This window comes from Pan troglodytes, chromosome 8 (assembly GCF_028858775.2).
Source record: "Pan troglodytes isolate AG18354 chromosome 8, NHGRI_mPanTro3-v2.0_pri, whole genome shotgun sequence".
NCBI classification, from domain to species: Eukaryota; Metazoa; Chordata; class Mammalia; order Primates; family Hominidae; genus Pan; species Pan troglodytes.
This window is the reverse complement of record NC_072406.2, coordinates 145,992,835-146,011,167: the sequence shown is the minus strand read 5'-3', so window position 1 is coordinate 146,011,167 and position 18,333 is coordinate 145,992,835. Positions and strand designations below refer to the sequence as shown.

The 18,333-nt window shown below is 41.4% G+C and overlaps 1 protein-coding gene and 1 long non-coding RNA gene across 17 annotated transcripts in view; one reads left to right on the top strand and one right to left on the bottom strand.

The window, feature by feature from the left end:
- The window catches only part of LOC112204054 (uncharacterized), an 86,002-nt gene that overhangs the window by 54,607 nt on the left and 13,062 nt on the right, over positions 1 to 18,333 (bottom strand). The window lies entirely within an intron of this gene.
- LOC104004098 (uncharacterized) overlaps positions 1 to 18,333 on the top strand; it is a 42,747-nt gene that overhangs the window by 18,733 nt on the left and 5,681 nt on the right. For 5 of the 9 annotated variants that reach the window (XR_010146731.1, XR_010146730.1, XR_010146726.1 and 2 more), the window contains exons 4-5: positions 15,578 to 16,655; positions 17,874 to 18,177. This is a non-coding gene — a long non-coding RNA (uncharacterized LOC104004098). Of the gene's footprint in view, positions 1 to 6,795; positions 10,392 to 15,577; positions 16,656 to 17,873; positions 18,178 to 18,333 lie in introns of those variants that run through there. The other 4 variants (XR_010146729.1, XR_010146725.1, XR_010146724.1 and 1 more) reach the window with 4 other exon arrangements.

The following is an 18,333-nucleotide window of genomic DNA, read 5'->3' as shown; positions in this document are numbered from 1 at the left end:
AGAAAGGAAGAGACAATGAGAGACAGAAAGAAGGAGAGAGAAAGAACAAAAGAACGAATGAATGAACAAACTAGAAATCGAGCAGGAACCTTGGAGGACCTATTGCTTAAGGTGTAGGCCAAAGAAAGTAAGTTAGGGCAAGAGACTAAGGTATGCCAGAGACCCAGGACAAAACACAGTGCAGAGTGATGTCACAGAGCCAAATGGGAGTGCAAGCTATGGCAAGCCCTCCCAAGTATGTGTGGGTTAAATGTAATTAAATTCAAAATCTCTCAACCCCAAAATTTTCTCCACAAAGGAAGTAGAGAAACAAAACAGTTCATTATTGAATAAGCATTAAACCAGAATGTGATGTGTGAATATAATGGAATGGAATGGAATGGACACGAATGGAATGGAATGGAGTGGAATGGAATGGACCCGAATGGAATGGAACGGAATGGAATGGAATGGAACGCACTCGAATGGAATGGAATGGAATGGAATGGACATGAATGGAATGGAATGGAATGGAACGGACACGAATGGAACGGAACGGAACGGAACGGAATGGACTTGAATGGGATGGAATGGAATTGAATGGACTCTAATGGAATGGACATGAATGGAATGGACTCAATTGGAATGCAGTTGAATTGAAAGGATCCAAATGGAATGCATTGAAATCGAATGGAATGGAATGGAATGGACTTGAATGGGATGGAATGGAATGGAATGGAATGGAACCGAATGGAATGGAATGGACTTGAATGGAATAGAATGGAATGGAATGGAATGGACTCGAAAGAAATGAAATGGAATGGATTCAAATGGAATGGAATGGACACAAATGGAACCAAATGGAATGGAATGGACTCGAATAGAATACAGTGGAATTTAATGGAATGGACTCTAATGGAATGGAATGGACTAGAATGGAATAGAACGGAATAGACTCGAATAGTATGGAATGCAATGGAATGGACTCGAATGGAATAGAACAGAATAGACTAGAATGGTATGGAATGCAATGGAATGGACTCGAATGGAACGGAATGGAATGGACAAGAATTGAATGGAATGGAATGGAATGGAATGCAATGGAATGCACTCGAACGGATTGGAATGGAATGGACTCGAATAGAATGGAATAAAATGAAATGGACTCCAATGGATTGGAATGGAATTGACTCCAATAGAATTGAATGGAGTGGAACCGAATGGAACGGATTGGAATGGAATGCACTCGAAATGAATGGAATGGAATGGATTGGGCTCAAATGGAATGGAATGGATTCGAATGGAATGGAATGGAATGGAATGAACTCAAATGGATTAGCATGGAATGAAGTGGACTCGAATACAATGGAATGGAATGGACTCGAATGGAATGGAATGGACTTGAACGGAATGGAGTGGAATGGACTCAAGTGGAATGGAGTGGAGTTGAATGGACTCGAATGGAATGGAATGTAAAGGAATGGAATGAACTCGAAAGGAGTGGAATGTAATGGAATGAAATGGACTCAAATGGAATTAAATGGAATCGAATGGAATGGACTTGAATGGGATGGGATGGAATGGAATGGAATGGAAGGGAATGGAATGGAATGGAATGGAATGCAGTTGAATTGAATGGACCCGGAATGGAATGGAATGGAATGGAATGAAATGGAATGAAGTGGACTCTAATGGAATGGAATGGAATGGAATAGACTCGAATGAAATGGGATGGACTCGAATGGAATGGAACGGAATGGAATTGACTCGAGTGGAATGGAATGGAATGGAATAGAATGGAATTGACTCAACTTAAATGGAATGAAGTGGAATGAACTCGAATGGCATGCAATGGAATGGAATAGAATCGAATGGAATAGAATGGACCCAAATGGAATGGAACGGAATGGAATGGAATGGAACGGAATGGAATGGAATGGATTGGAATGAACTCCAACGGAATGGAATGGACTCGAATGCAATGGAAAGGAATGGAATGGAATGGAATGGAATGGAGTGGACTGGAATGGAATAGAATGGAATGGAATGGATAGGACTGGAATGAAATGGAATGGAATGGACTCAAATGGAATGGAATGGACTCAAATGGAATGGAATGGAATGGACTCAAGTGGAATGGAATGGAATGGAATGGACACGAATGGAATGGAATTGAATGGAATGGAATGGACTGTAATGAAAAGGAATGGATTGGAAAGGAATGGAATAGAACGGAATGGATTCGAATGGAATGGAAAGGACTCGAATGGAATGGAATGGACTCGAATGGAATGGAGTGGAATGTATGCGAATGGAATGGAATGGAATGGAATGGATTCGAGTCGAACAGAATGTAATGGTATGGAATGGACTCGAATGGAATGGAATGGAATGAAATGGACGCGAATGGAATGGAATGGACTCGAATGGAATGGAATGGAATGGAGTGGAATGGAATGGACTTGAATGGTATGGAATGGAATTGAATGGACTCGATAGGAATGGAATGGAATGGAATGGAATGGAATGGAATGGAATGGATTGGACTCGAAAGGAACGTAATGGAATGAAATGTGCTGGAATGGAATGGAATGGAATGGAATAAAATGTAATGGAATGGACTCGAATGGAATACAGTTGAATTGAATGGACCTGAAAGCAATGGAATGGAATGGAACGGATTGGAAGGGAATGGAATGGAATGAAATGGAAAAGACTCGAATGGAATGGAATGGAATGGAATGGAATGGAATGGAATGGAATGGAATGGACTCGAATGAAATGGAGTGGACTAGAATGGAATGGAATGGAATGGAATGGAATGGAATGGAATGGAATGGAATGGAATGGAATGGAATGGAATCGACTCGAGTGGAATGGAATGGAATGGACTCGAAAGAAATGGAATGCAGTGGAATGGACTCGAATGGAATGCCATGGAATGGAATAGACTCGAACGGAATGGAATGGAATGGAATGGAACGGAATGGACGGAATGAAATGGAACGGAACGGAATGGACTCGGATGGAACGGAACGGAACGGAATGGAATGGAATTTACCCGAATGGGATGGAATGGAATGGAATTTACTCGAATGGAATGGAATGGACTGAAATGGAATAGCATGGAATGGAATGGACTCGAATGCAATGGAATGGAATGGACTCGAATGGAACGGAATGGACTCAAACGGAGTGGAGTCGAATGGATTCAAATGGAATGCAATGGAATGGAACGGAATGCAATGTACTCGAATGGAATGGAATGTAATAGAATGAAAATTACTCGAATGGAATGGAATGGAATGGACTCGAATGGAATGGAATGCAATGGAATGGAATGGCATGGAATGGAATCGAACGGACTCGAATAGAATGCAGTTGAATTGAATGGACCCGAAAGAATGGAATGGAATGGAATGAAATGGACTCGAATGGAATGGAATAGATTGAAATGAAATGGAATGTACCGGAATGGAATGGAATGGAATGTACTGGAATGGAATGGAATGGACTCGAATGATATGCAATTGAATGGACTCGCATGGATTGGAATGGACTCTAGTGGAATGGAATGGAATAGAATGGACTCCAATGGAATGTGGTGGGATGGATTCAAATGGAATGGAATGGAATTGAGTGGATTTGAATTGAATGGAATGTAATGGTATGGAATGGAATGGAATGGAATGAAATGGACTCGAATGGAATGGAATGGAATGGACTCGAATGGAATGGAATGGAATGTACTCGAATTGTGTGGAACGGAATGGAATGGACTCGAATGGAATGGAACGGAACGGAATGGAATGGAATCGACCCGAATGGAATGGAATGGAATGGAATGCAATGGAATCGAATGGGATGGAATGTATTGGAATGGACTCGAATGGAATGGATAGGAATGGACCCGAATGAAATGGAATGGAATGGAATGGTCTCGAGTGGAATGGGATGGGATGGGATGCGATGGGATGGGATGGGATGGGATGGGATGGAATGGAATGGAATGGATTTGAATGGAATAGAATGGAATGGAATGGAATAGACTCGAAAGGATTGGAATGGAATGGACTCAAATGGAATGGAATGGACATGAATGGAACAGAATGGAATGGAATGAACTCGAATGGAATACAATGGAATTTAATGGAATGGACTCTAATGGAATGGACTTGAATGGAATAGAATGGAAGAGACTCGAATGGAATGGAATACAATGGAATTTAATGGAATGGACTCTAATGGAATGGACTTGAATGGAATAGAATGGAAGAGACTTGAATGGAATGGAATGCAATGGAATGGACTCGAATGGAATGGAATGGAATTGACTCAGATGGAATGGAATGGAATGGAATGGAATGGACTCGAAAGGATTGGGATGGAATACAATGGAATGGTCTCGAATGGAATGGAATGGAATGGAATGGACTCGAATGGAATGGAATGCAATGGAATGGACTCAAATGGAATGGAATGGAACTGACTCGAATGGAATTGAATGGAATGGACCCGAATGGAATGGAATGGACTCGAATGGAATGGAATGGAATGGAAAAGAATGGAATGGAATAGAATGGACTGGAATGTAATGAGTTTGGAATGGACTTGAATGCAATGGAATGGAATGGAATGGAATGGACTCAAATGGAATAGCATGGAATGGAATGGACTCAAATGCATTGGAATGGAATGGACTCGAATGGACCCGAATGGAATGGAGTTGAATGGACTCATATGGAATGGAATGGCATTGAATGGACTCGAATGGAATAGAATTATAACAGAATGGAATTAACCCGAATGGAATGGAATGGAATGGAATGAAAGGTATTCGAATAGAATGGAATGGAATGGAATGGAATGGACTCGAATGGAATGGAATATAATGGAATGGGAATGGGAATGGAAGGGATGGGATGGGATGGGATGGAATGGAATGGAACGGAATGCAATGGAATGGACACCTATGGAATGCAGTTGAATTGAATGGACCCGAAAGCAATGGAATGGAATGGAATGGAATGGAATGCAATGTACTCGAATGGAATGGAATAGAATGGACTCGAATGGAATGGAATGAACTCGAATGGAATGGAATGGACTCGAATGGAATGGAATGGAATGCGCCCAAATGGAATTAAATGTAATGGAATGGACTCGAATGAAATGGAAAGAATGGACTCGAATGGAATGGAATGGAATGGAATCGAATGGAATCGAATGGAATGACATGGAATGGATTCGAATGGAATGACATGGAATGGACTCGATTGGAATGGGTTGGGATGGAATGATCTAGAATGGAATGGAATGGACTCAAATGGAATAGAATGGAATAGAATGGACTCGAATATAATGGAATGAAATTGGCTCAAATGGAATGGAATGGACTTGAATGGAATGGAATGGAATCGAATGGAATAGAATGGAATGGACTCGAATGGAATGGAATGGAATGGAATGGAATGGACTCGAATGGAATGGAAAGGAATGGACTCAAATGGAATAGAATTTAATATGGAATTACAAACCACAGTGATATAACACACACGCATGAAGATTTCTAACATGCCATCCTAAATTAAGTCACTGTATCAGTCAGAGTCCAAGTATAGGAAACAGTCACTACCCATGCAAACCTGAAAAGACCTTCATACAAGGGAGCTGAGGCAGCCGCAGCCTGCAGCTCTGTCTTCTAGTCTTGCAGGCATTCATTTAGTTAGTGGAAGCATATCTCCTCCCAGAGCCCAGGCTGCAAGAGTCTGAAATGGAGCTTTTAGCTTTCCAGCCTCTGTATCAAAAGGGCACACCAGAAAGAGGCTAGAATGAATGGTTGGGCACTAACAAATATTTTCACAACCTAAGCCCATACTTGCAGTTGTTTGCTGAACAGACAATCAATAAATCAAACAGCCCTTCCATGTAGAAATTAAGAAGGAAACACAACACCAAAACTCATTATTAAATAGCATTTTGTATTTGAAAACTCATTATTAAATAGCAAATAAATTGCACTAAAATACAAAATTGTAGAATTTGTATTCTGGGAAGCCACAGTAACAAATCCCTGTGACAGAACCCACGAAGTAGAGGTCTCCTGTGGGAATGATGACCGAGGCCCTCGCCGCTGCTCCACCTGCCCCTACAGGGATGCCCTGCTTTTCCAGTTGCCCTTACTCTGATGTGCATCATGGCAGGAAAAAGTGGGCTGCTGCTTTCCTTTAATGCTTTTTGTCCCACTTTATTTTTCACTTTTGCCTAGTATATCTTTTCATTCTTTTATTTTCAACTTTTGTAAATCTCTGTTTTAGGTGGGCTTCTTACGTACAACTTGGAGTTGGGTTTCACTTTTTGATTCAATCTGAAATCTTTTACTTTTACCAGCCTTCAGGTTATGTGTATAAAGTTATGTGTTTACATGTATAGATACAATGTTTGGTCTTACTTTTATGACATGTTTTTGTAGCTTTTTGAAAAAGTTTGTGTTCTCTCTGTAGTTCTTCTGAAATTTAGAAATGTTTTCACTATTTTGTACTAGGGGTTACTTTTGGAATTTTAACTCTATGTAATTCCCTCTCCTTCGGAATCCTCATACAACACATCTTAGCCTGTTAGTTTCCTGTTCCACATTGTGATAAAACTGTCATTCATCTTGCTCCTTCTTCCTTCCATCCCTCTCCTCTACAACTTGATTTTAGTGAATAACATCTTAGTGCCTCCCTGTGATTATAGGTGAGACAGTCAACAAACCTCTAACCACCGACCTTTTCTCCTCTGCCCTCCACTCACACTCTGCTCCATCACCCTCAGCCACACAGCTGACGCTGTAGAGATTCACTGACATCCAGTCTGATGGACACTGTTTCTCCAGCCGAAACTGCTCATGAGAACAGTGAGTATTCCCTGAGTTCTCACATGATCAATAGTGTTTGTTTGAAGACTGGATACAAAAGATGGTTTGACTGGACATAAAATTCATGGGCCATCCTTTCTTCCTGGAGGATCCCATAAGTAAGGATTACTCCACTATCTGAAGAATTTGGAGAAATTTGAAGCCACCCTGATCTTTTCCCTCAGTAAGAGATGACATGTTTGTTTACCCATTGGGAGGTTCTTGCTTCATCTTCAGAGTTTAATAATTCCTGTAGGATATGGCACACTCATAACCTGTTCTCAGTCAACCTTCCCCAGCATAAAATTTGCCCTCTCACAATGTACACTTCCATCTATTTTTACCTGAGCAGAATTTTCCTAAACATTATCTTTAAATATTTGTTCTGTCCTTTTGTTTTGTTTTCCTGTTTGAAGATTCCAATGATAAATATGCTGGAACCCCTCTCCCTGTTCTCTTCAGCTGTAATTTTCTTTCTAGTTCCTTTTAAACTCATGATTACGGTTTCATTCTTATTAATTCTCTCATTCGTATTTTTCCATCACCTTTTTTGTGTTTCCCAAAACATCTGTCTTCTCCTGGGCCCTTCCAATCGCACCTTCACCTCTGTGGTGGTTCTCCTGGCTGCTGCCATCCTTTTTTCTGCCAACTTGACTTTGTCTCCTGCTGTCTCACTTGGTTGTACAGGTTGAGCATCCCTAATTCCAAAATCCAGAATCCTCCAAACTCCGGAACTTTTTGAGCATGGACATGATGCCACAAGTGGAAAATTCCATACTTGACCTCATGTGATGGGTTGAACAAAATTATTAAAAATACTGTATAAAATTACCTTCAGGTTATATGTATAAGGTGTATGTGAAACATACATGAATTTCGTGTTTAAGCTTGTATCCCAAGTTATCTCATTATGTATACGTAAATATTCCAAAATCTGAAAAAATCCAAAATCTAAAACACTTCCAGTTCTAAGCATTTGGGATAAGGGATACTCAACCTCATTAAAATCTCTTTTCTGTTTTGTGGCATTCCTGCACTGGGATCTTCTGCCACAGAACTGCTTCATGAGTTTCCTGTTTTTTTCATTTATGATGAACTGTCTGGTCATGATTCCATCCTGCTTCACAGACACATTTCCCACAATTTCCTTAGAGAATATCCATGCAGTGATGGTCACCTTCTCTAACAGGCATTTCAGAGTGAGGTGGGACTTCCTAGGGCACCTGTTTTGCAGATGCCCTCAGGGTGGGGGAAGGGCAGCTTCCAGCCTTCCCAGTTCCAGCACTCTCTCCCCCAGCCGCTACCTGCATGTGAATCCCTGGGAGACCCCACAGCCCATGTCTCTGAGTAAAACTGGATCCAGGAAGCCCTTTGCTGTCAGTGGTCCTCCCTGGAACTTCTGCACTCTGCAAGCTGGAGTTGAACATCTGCGACTCAGCCTCTCAGTGCACAGGGTATGTGGGGCTCGACTTCTAGACCTGGCCCTGACGAGTGCTTTTGTTAGCCTGAGCCCTTCTGCTCAGTTCCGCCTATACTATCGCTGCCCAGGCTTAGCTGCTTTTGGTAAGCTTCATGCACATTTTAGAGTGTGTGAATTGCATCTGCCTCTTATTTCTCTGAAAATGGAGTTTTTCATCCCTTCCTTCCAATTCTCCTTCCAGCCTTTCTTGATTTCCAGAATGAGAAATCACTAAGTCATATACTGAGCCACAAATAACATTATAAATGTGACAATTACATGATAATCTTTGGGGGGAAAACATTCTGTGATTTCTAACATATTTACATAAAAATATCTTACACTAAAACACACCAGTTGAGGGCACTGGCCAGAGATAAGATTAGGTTAGGCCAAGCAAAGCTGAGAAGACCATTGTTAAAATTTCAATCCTGTTCCTTTATCTTTTCAAATTAACTGAATATTGTTATTAAATTTCTTGTTTTAGTGTTGAATAGCACCCCTTTTCCCTGCTTCACTTTAGAATCAATTTAGAGACAAAGGATTCAGGCCAACTGAGGTTATCAGCATTATCGCTAATAATAGCTGGACTGGCAGATGCAATTCAGATTCACACAACAATGGATTTCCTAATCTGAATCCTAGACTGAGATGAAGCCAGCCAGCCGTAAGCATTGCTTAATAACCAAAGCCTCCCCAGATAGGCTTCTTGCCCTACAGCACTGAAGACATGAAAGAAACAGACCAAAATGTACAAATATCTTTTATTCCTCAAAGGAAAAAGAAGAGTTACACATGCCTGTTTCTCACCAATAAGAGGGGTCAGGGCAGAGTGAGTCTGGGAGAGACAGTTCTACCACCACGGTTCCCAAAGCATCGTCTAGGGGCCTGTTAGGGGAGCCCGAGGTCTAAACTATTTCCACAGTTTCACTAAGATATGATTTTCCTTTTCCATCCTCACATTTGTTAGTGTGCAGTGAAGTGCTCCAGAGGCCCCAGCATGCTACATTACAGAAGACTGAACTCAGGAGAGATGAGGAATAATCCCCTCCATCACACCAGACACCAGGAGGGTGTGCCAAGGTGTGAGACATACAGTCCAACATGCTACACTATGGAAGACTGAACTCAGGAGCAGAGATGAGGAATAATCCCCTCCATCACACCAGACACCAGGAGGGTGTGCCAAGGTGTGAGACATACAGTCCTTACTCTTTTTTTGTTTTGTTTTGTTTTGTTTTGTTTTGTTTTGTTTTGTTTTGTGAGATGGAGTTTCACTTTTGTCCCCCAGGCTGGAGTGCAATGGCCCGATCTCGGCTCACTGCAACCTCTGCTTCCTGGGTTCAAGCGATTCTCCAGCCTCAGCTTCCTGAGCAGCTGGCATTACAGGTGCATGCCACCATGCCCGGCTAATTTTCTGTATGCCTGGCTAAGTTCTGTATTTTTAGTAGAGACAGGTTTCACCATGTTGGCCAGGCTGGTCTCAAACTCCTGATCTCAGGTGATCCGCCCACCTCGGCCTCCCAAAGTGCTGGGATTATAGGCGTGAGCCACTGCACCCAGCCCAGTCCTTACTTTTAAATAAATGGAGAAATATTTTAAAAATTGTTTTAATTTCTAATGTGGCAAACGTTAATAGATATAACTCACATGACCAAAATCTCTTTGGGGTCCTCAGTAATTTTAAAAAGTGAAAAGGACCCCTGAGACAACATTTGGGTTTGGAACTGCTGCTCCACTAGGGGAAGAAATACCAGAACAGAGAATATGTGTTCCCTGGGAGATAAGGCCTTCCCGACTACCTCCCCTCCTATCATCGAAATAAGTTTTCTACATTTCTTTAATATCATGTTTTAAAATTCCTTTTAAAAGACTGAAATCATCAGCAGAAGGCACGGGATTAGCTTAGCACAGTCAGTTTAGACTAGTTACCCACAGAGGACTACAGAATGGACATCACGAGGCATACATAAGCATAGAGGTGAAAAGGGCCGTGTTCATAGTTGACAAGATTACATTTCAGGTTAAACTGGTAACTAAGATAACAGGGAAAAAGACAATTAACAAAGAAACTGTAATCGTCCATAAGCCTAATTAGCCATAAAGCAAAGTCTGTTGGGAATTTAATGAACATTTGTTAAAAACACAAATATTATAGGAAGTTTTTTATGCAGTCATGGGTCGCTTAACAAGGGGGATACAATCTGATCCGAGAAATGCATTGCTAGGTAATTTCCTCATTGTGTGAACATCACAGAGTGTATTACACAACACCTACACAGCTAGGCTACAGACCTATACAACATATTAATGCACTGAACAGCAACTGTAACATAATGGCAAGTATCTGTGTATCTAAATATATCTAACCATAGGAAAGATACAGTAAAAAAAGGAAACAATCTTATGTGCCCACTACACTACACGCGGTTGGTCATTGACCAAAACATCGTTATGTAGTGCATGACTGCATATCTCCTCAAATCTGACAATTCTAAACAAGTAAAGATGTGGAAGAATTAGATAAACAGAAAGAAAGTACATCCTTCAAATAGAGAATCTGTATTTTTTTCACACATCAATAGAATATTTACAAAAATCAATTATAAAGAACGCTACAAAGGAAAACTTAATCATTTCAAAGAATTAGAGATCTTAAAGGCCAAACTCTCTGGTGGTAATATAATAAAACTAGAATTCAATAAAGTTAAATAAAATCACAGCTATTTGAAATTCGAAGTCCACTTCTGAACACCCTTGGATCTGGGAGCAAATTGGCACTGCATGTGTGCCTGGGCTCCTGAAGGGCCTCACATACATGGGGAGGGGCAGAGAAAGAGAAACAACAACATCCACTACCTCTATTTTTAAAGTCAGCCTTACTACAAAATACAGAAAGTATTCTTCACTGGGCAGACCAAATCAGCTTTGCTCAATCTTCGCCTTTGGGTTCCTTTAGACTTATAATGAACTGTAAGCATTTACTGAGTGATTATTATAAAGGCACCATTTGAAGTACCTGATGCCCTTTTAATGCTGTAATGCCCCTGTGAAGTAGGTCTTACTATTATCCCTGCTCTAGAGATGAGAAAACTGAGGCAGGGAGAGATGAAGAAGCTGGCCCCAAGGCCACACCACTGAGGAGGGAGGGGCCAGACCTGGAGAGCAGGGGGATCCCACAATCTGTGCTTGTGCCTTCCTGCTCTGCTGCTTCCCAGCTAGCGTGTGTGCTGGACACAGCCCTCAGTGATCTCAACTTTGATTATCTAATTTTAAAAAGACTTCTCAAGTTTATTGTCTTTTACAAAAAAGGGATGTAATCTAGCAAGCCAAAGCAGAACCAAGCAGACTTTGTAGTTTTCATCAATTTTCTGGACGCTCCAGCCACTTTCCTCAGGTCCTTTAGCAATGTGTGGACTGCCCGCCCACCGCTGCCCCGAGGTAAGGAAGCACCACACTACAACCTCACGCAGGCTGGATTAAAACATGTCCTCCACTTCAGGCTTAGGAACCAGCGCCCCTCCTACAGCTCACAAGTTGCTCAAGCAGTGGTCTGTGAGAAGTGATTCTATTTTTGGGGTTGTCCCTTTTCTCTGCTTTTCTTGGGAACCATTTTGACTCTCTGTCAAATGTTCACTGACTTCTAGCACTGGCAGAAAGAACGTCTGCTTTTTTATCTGAAACTGAACTGTTACACAACTTATAATTTTATTTTGGTAAAAGCATTCTTAGTTGCTGTGTTTAGTCATACTCTACAAATTATCTTGTTGGTAGGATAAATATGGTGAGAATTAAAGAAAAATGAAGATGGTAGTGGATATTTGCAGACTATTATCAATAGCGGCATTTCAAACTTCCAATATAATTTGGATATTTGCCTGGAGGACAAACTTTTTTTGGCATGCCATATAATGAGGAGCCTTATATTCCCAGTGTGCTCAAACTGCCCTGACACCACCTATCCACCGTCGTCAGCAATCTATGTTCAATTTTCCTTAAAAACATCGGTTACAAGGTCAAATTTAATTCAACTGAGGTCAGACTCTCAGGGGAGCTGAGGAGCACTTCCTTCAATGGAAATGGCCATTTCTGAGTGGTGACAACACTGTCATTTCTTGGACCTTCTTTAACAAATCTGTTCTCAGGAGCATTAACATACTTTGCTAATACATTTTAATCTGGCATTTTTATGGGGGTAATTATAGGAAATGCCTGGAATTAAATAGCCTACAACCAATTCTTGGATCAACAATTAGGAAAACTGAAAAATATATATGTAAATATATCTTTTTCTGTATAAGAAAAGTCCTGCTAACTTAGGAAATTAGAGGATATCTTTGTGTAGAATCTTTTTATAAAGTGGAAATAGGCCAGGCATGGTGGCTAACGCCTGCAATCCCAGCACTTTGGGAGGCCGAGGCAGCCAGATCACCTGAGGTCAGGAGTTCAAGACCAGCCTGACCCATATGGCAAAACCCCCTCTCTACTAAAAATACAAAAATTAGCCAGGTGTGGTGGCAGGTGCCTGAAATCCCAGCTACTCGGGAAGCTGAGGCAGGAGAATCTCTTGAACCCGGGGGGCGGAGGTTGCAGTGGGCCAAGATTACACCACTGCACTCCAGCCTGGGCGACAAAGCAACTCTGTCTCAGAAAAATACAAAATAAAAAAATAAAGTGGAAATAACTTCCTCTGCTTCTAACTATGCAGTTTGCTTGAAAAAAAAAAAAAGTAACCTGTAGGTGCAGTACAACTATCAGCACAAATGTAATTATCTTAGAGTATCTTAATAGTTCCTACTTCAAGTAGAACTTATGAAGGAGTTTAACTGTGGTAAAAAAAATAATAATAATAATTGGAGTAACTTAGAAAACATTTATGTATACAATAGTTGGTTTGTATGCTCAGTCACTCATTCATTTTAGGAATAACAAGTGCCTACTACTTGCCAGGTGCTTGGGATATAGCAGGGCCTACTGAATAAATTATTATACAACAGTAAATTAGCATTGGATTGTGTTGCTTAAAACAACACTCACCAGAGCAAACAAAAGCCTGATTAGCAATATGATCTGAAATTTTAAAAACAGCCCTTTTCAACAGTTCCATCTAATTTGCCAGGTCATTATTTTATAATGTCATATGGGATTGCTGGGTCAAATAGTATTTCTGGTTCTAGATCCTTGAGGAATCACCACACTGTCTTCCACAATGGTTGAACTTATACTCCCACCAACAGTGTAAAAGTATTCCTATTTCTCCATGTCCTCTCCAGCATCTGTTGTTTCCTGACTTTTTAATGATAGCCATTCTAACTGGTGTGAGATGGTATCTCATTGTGGTTTTTGTTTGCATTTCTCTAATGACCAGAGATGAGCTTTTTTTCATGTCTGTTGGCTGCATAAATTTCTTCCTTTGAGAAGTGTCTGTTCATATCCTTTACCCACTTTTTGATGGGGTTGTTTTTTTCTTGTAAATTTGTTTAAGTTCTTTGTAGATTCTGGATGTTAGCCTTTTGTCAGATGGATAGCTTCCAAAATTTTCTCCCATTCTGTAGGTTGCCTCTTCGCTCTGATAATAGTTTCTTTTGCTATGCAGAAGCTCTTTAGTTTAATTAGATCCCATTTGTCAATTTTGGCTTTTGTTGCCATTGCTTTTGGTGTTTTAGACATCAAGTATTTGCCCATGCCTATGTCCTGAATGGTATTGCCTAGCTTTTCTTGTAGGGTTTTTATGGTTTTAGGTCTTCTGTTTAAGTCTTTAATCCATCTTGAGTTAATTTTTGTATAAAGGTGTAAGGAAGTGGTCCAGTTTCAGTTTTTTGCATATGGCTAGCCAGTTTTCCCAACACCATTTATTAAATAGGGAATCCTTTCCCCATTGCTTGTTTTTCTCAGGTTTGTGAAAGATCAGATGGTTGTAGATGTGTGGCGTTATTTCTGAGGCCTCTGTTCTGTTCCATTGGTCTATATATCTGTTTTGGTACCAGTATCATGCTGTTTTGGTTACTGTAGCCTTGTAATATAGTCTGAAGTCAGGTAGTATGATGAAAAGATTATAAATCATTCTACTATAAAGACACACGCACACGTATGTTTATTGCAGCACTGTTCACAATAGCAAAGACTTGGAACCAACCCAAATGCCCATCAGTGATAGACTGGATAAAGAAAATGTGGCACATATACACCATGGAATACTATGCAGTCATAAAAAAGGATGAGTTCATGTCCTTTGCAAGGACATGGATGAAGCTGGAAACCATTATTCTCAGCAAACTAACACGAGAACAGAAAACCAAACACCACATGTTCTTATTCATAAGTGGGAGCTGAACAATGAGAACACATGGGCACAGGGAGGGGAACATCACACACCAGGGCCTGTCGGGGGGTGGGGGGCTAGGGGATGGATAGCATTAGGAGAAATACCTAATGTAGATGATGGGTTGATGGGTGCAGCAAACCACCATGGCATGTGTATACCTATGTAACAAACCTGCACATTGAGCACATGTATACCAGAACTTAAAGTATAATTTAAAAAAATTTTTTAAAAGTCGTGACGCATTTAAGAAAGTCACTTAATTTACATCAGAGTAAAATCAAAGTTTATAGACTTAGGAAATAAAGTCGTAATGAAAAAGCTCTTCACGGCTGTCAGGACAGCTACATTTTTGGTCTCTGTCCTTGATTCCATTGTGACCTTCAGCCCATCTCTCTGGGCCCCATTTTCTTGTCTTTACCTCTTGGGTCATAAATGGATCTCCATGCAGCTGTCATCCCTCTGCCTAAATCCTCCTCAAAAGAAAATCAAAATAGTGGCTAACACAGAGTACAGACTGTTCCAAGAGCTTCCTATGATGGAACTAATCTAATCTTTATAACAGTGCTCTGAGGTAGATGCTAAAATCTACCAGATACTATGGATGAGATGATAAAGTCATATGCTTGAGATCCCTGAGTAAATAAATAAGAAAGAGACAGAATTCCAACAGCGGCCGTGTGGCTGCAGAGCCTCTCTCCCTCCCTGCCTCACCCTCAAGTCCCCGCCTGGGAGGGCTCAGGGTCACTCACTAAGCACCTTTCCCATGCACTGCTGTGAGGCTGCTGCTATTAAGTTGCTACTATGGAGTAGTCATTAGTAGAAATTATGAAAAAATTTGAAACAAAATCTTCATATAGCCAGAGACTCTAGCCTGAGATGTCTTTCCTTATTTGCTTATTATTATTTGTAAAAACAGGGTCTCCCTATGTTGCCCAGGCTGGCCTCAAACTCCTGGGCTCAAGTTATCCTTCTGCCTCGGCCTCCCAAAATGCTGGGATTGCAGGCATGAGTCACCGCACCTGGCCACCTTTCCACACTTAAGAGATTCCTGGGATACTGCGAAGCAGGAGTCCATCTCCAGACATGAGGAGCAGGTGGGCTAAAGGAAACAGGACTGGGGAGTCTTGGAGGGGCAGAGCAATGCCCAGGGACACAGAAACTTTTGAATAAAGACAAGAGAGACCGACTCTTCGCCTACATCTAAAGCAAATGAAAACATAAAAATAAATGATGGCAAGAAACTAAACTAAAAATACGCTACCCCTGAAAGTATGTGACACTGGATGTACTATCTAATTGGTCTGCCACAGGCAGAGAATGAAGTACTTCAGATAAGTTAATTTATCAAATAACTAAAATTAGATATATAAACTTTACGATTCTGAAAACTTTTTTCCTACAGATGTGTGTACTTTAGGAAACACAGCATATTTAACATTTTTATAAATTTCAGTTGCACACCGTGCAGCTTTCAGGAAGCTTTCACACCGTGCACTGCCCTGCATGCACCTCCCGAGCCTCGGGCTGTTCATGCCTGGCTGTCAGAAGTCACCTCCTGGCTGCCAGAGGGGCGAGGGGGCAGGCTGTTCTTCTCAGTGCTATAAGCAAGCCCAGGACTCCAAGGGAATGATAACAAATGTGTAAAAACCACAGTCACATTAACCTATAGGCTCAGGACCCAGTTCTACTTCCTCCAGACAGCTTTTGGGTACTGGTCTCCCTCTCTGTGTTTACAGCCGTCCTGGGTTTGCTGGGCACCTCCGAGTTCATGGAAGTGCAGCTCCTCACTGCAGTTGGGACACACTTACTCCACTTTGACAAAGGGGGTGTTATTTTCAGCAGTGGGTGAACAGCAGTGAACAAACCAAGCCCCTGCTCCTGGGGCTCAACTGGGATGGGGACGCAGACAACTTAAACACGTGACCACTGGCATACCTAAGGGCCAGGGAATGCTGCGGACATGATGGGGGTGGCGAGGCCAAGGTCCCAGCCAGGTAGGCTTGAGTTGGTATTGCTACAACCTTGTGATCACTGGCAAACAAGATTTCATGGTGGGAGTGTGACTAGAACTGGATTTCAAAGTTTCTTGAAAGCACTAGTTAGAAAAGACAAGGTACATTGATCTGCACACAGGAGGTGCTCAGCGACACCAGCACTGATGGGCTCCTCCTGCCTTGAGTGAAGAGCATCTGCCCCTGGGGCCATTTTATGCCTCCAACAAGACATCTGGCTCAAACTCAGCTTCAAAGATTAGAGTAAAAACGAAACTTCCATTCCAAACTACTTATCTTTATTTTGGCAACTGGAACAATCTGTAATTGAACACTAAATTCTATTACTAACTTTTATCCTAAGACTGTGTAGTAATTATTGATTAGTCTCAGTTTAAAATTGCTGTTCAGATGGAAAAAATGATTTTACATAAAACATTAGTTGAAAGATACAGGCTGGGCATGGTGGCTCACACCTGTAATCCCAACACTTTGGGAGGCCGAGGCAGGTGGATCACTTGAGGTCAGGAGTTCAAGACCAGCCTGGCCAAAATGGCGAAACCCCATCTCTACTAAAAATACAAAAAAGAATTAGCCAGGCATCGTGGTGCATGCCTGCAATCCCAGCTACTCAGGAGGCTGAGGTAGGAGAATCACTGGAACCCAGGAAGCAGAGGGTGCAGTGAGCAGAGATCGTGCCACTGCACTCCACCCTGGGCAACAGAGTGAGACTCCATCTAAAAAAAAAAAAGATACACATTAAGTTTTTCACACAAATTCTTAAGGGCAGATATTACTAAATGCCATTAGAAAAAAAGGAAACCTTTTATCAAACATTTAAAAAAATGCTTCTACATTTCTTATTTATAGGTATTGTAATAATACTGCGTGACATTACGGACAACTTAGCCTAAATTACGGAAAATCAAATTATTTAGTAGAACTGCAAGACAATCCTCTCGGTTGTTGTAGTAAGTGTTGCTATAAACATTTAAAACAGCAAAAAAAAACCAAATACCTGCACAGTATGTATGATAAATGCATATGATAAAGTAAAAAAAAAATAGCACACACTGAAAGAAAGCCAACAGAAGAGGGCACTGGGCATGGGCCAGGGAGGGCAAGAATTGGGATGGGGACATGGAGGAGCCCAATCCAAGGCAAGACACAGGTTCAGGCTTTACCACAGTCACAAAGGCTGCTTCTTGTTTTTGTTTTTAGCAGAAGGTAAGCATGAGCAAATCACTTTTTAGAGGTAACTTTGCTGGACTTGTGAAGAATGGTGTGCAAGGTCCAGAGCGACTGCAGGAGAGGGAAGGTGGGATTCCCACAGAGCAGGAGCACAGATGAGCCAAGCAAGGCCCTGCTTAGAAGGCAGCAATCAACAGAGATGCACAGACCTGTGAGGGTGCCGGGACAGCCATGCAACAATGCAGCCCTTTTGCTTCCTAAGGTCACCAGTTCCCTCGCTCCACCTCTGAGAGGTGGTTTGGAGAAACACAGCCCTTCTCAAGAGGGTTGCAAGGTAAGTTTAGTTGGTACATGAGTGCACAGCACATTTTAATTTTTATAGTTATGCATTTATTTTATATGTACTAGACAAACGACCGACAGAAAATTTACCATTTCACAGGCATTAGTGTTTAGGATGAGGCTAAAGTAGGTATTTCTGTTTAAAAAA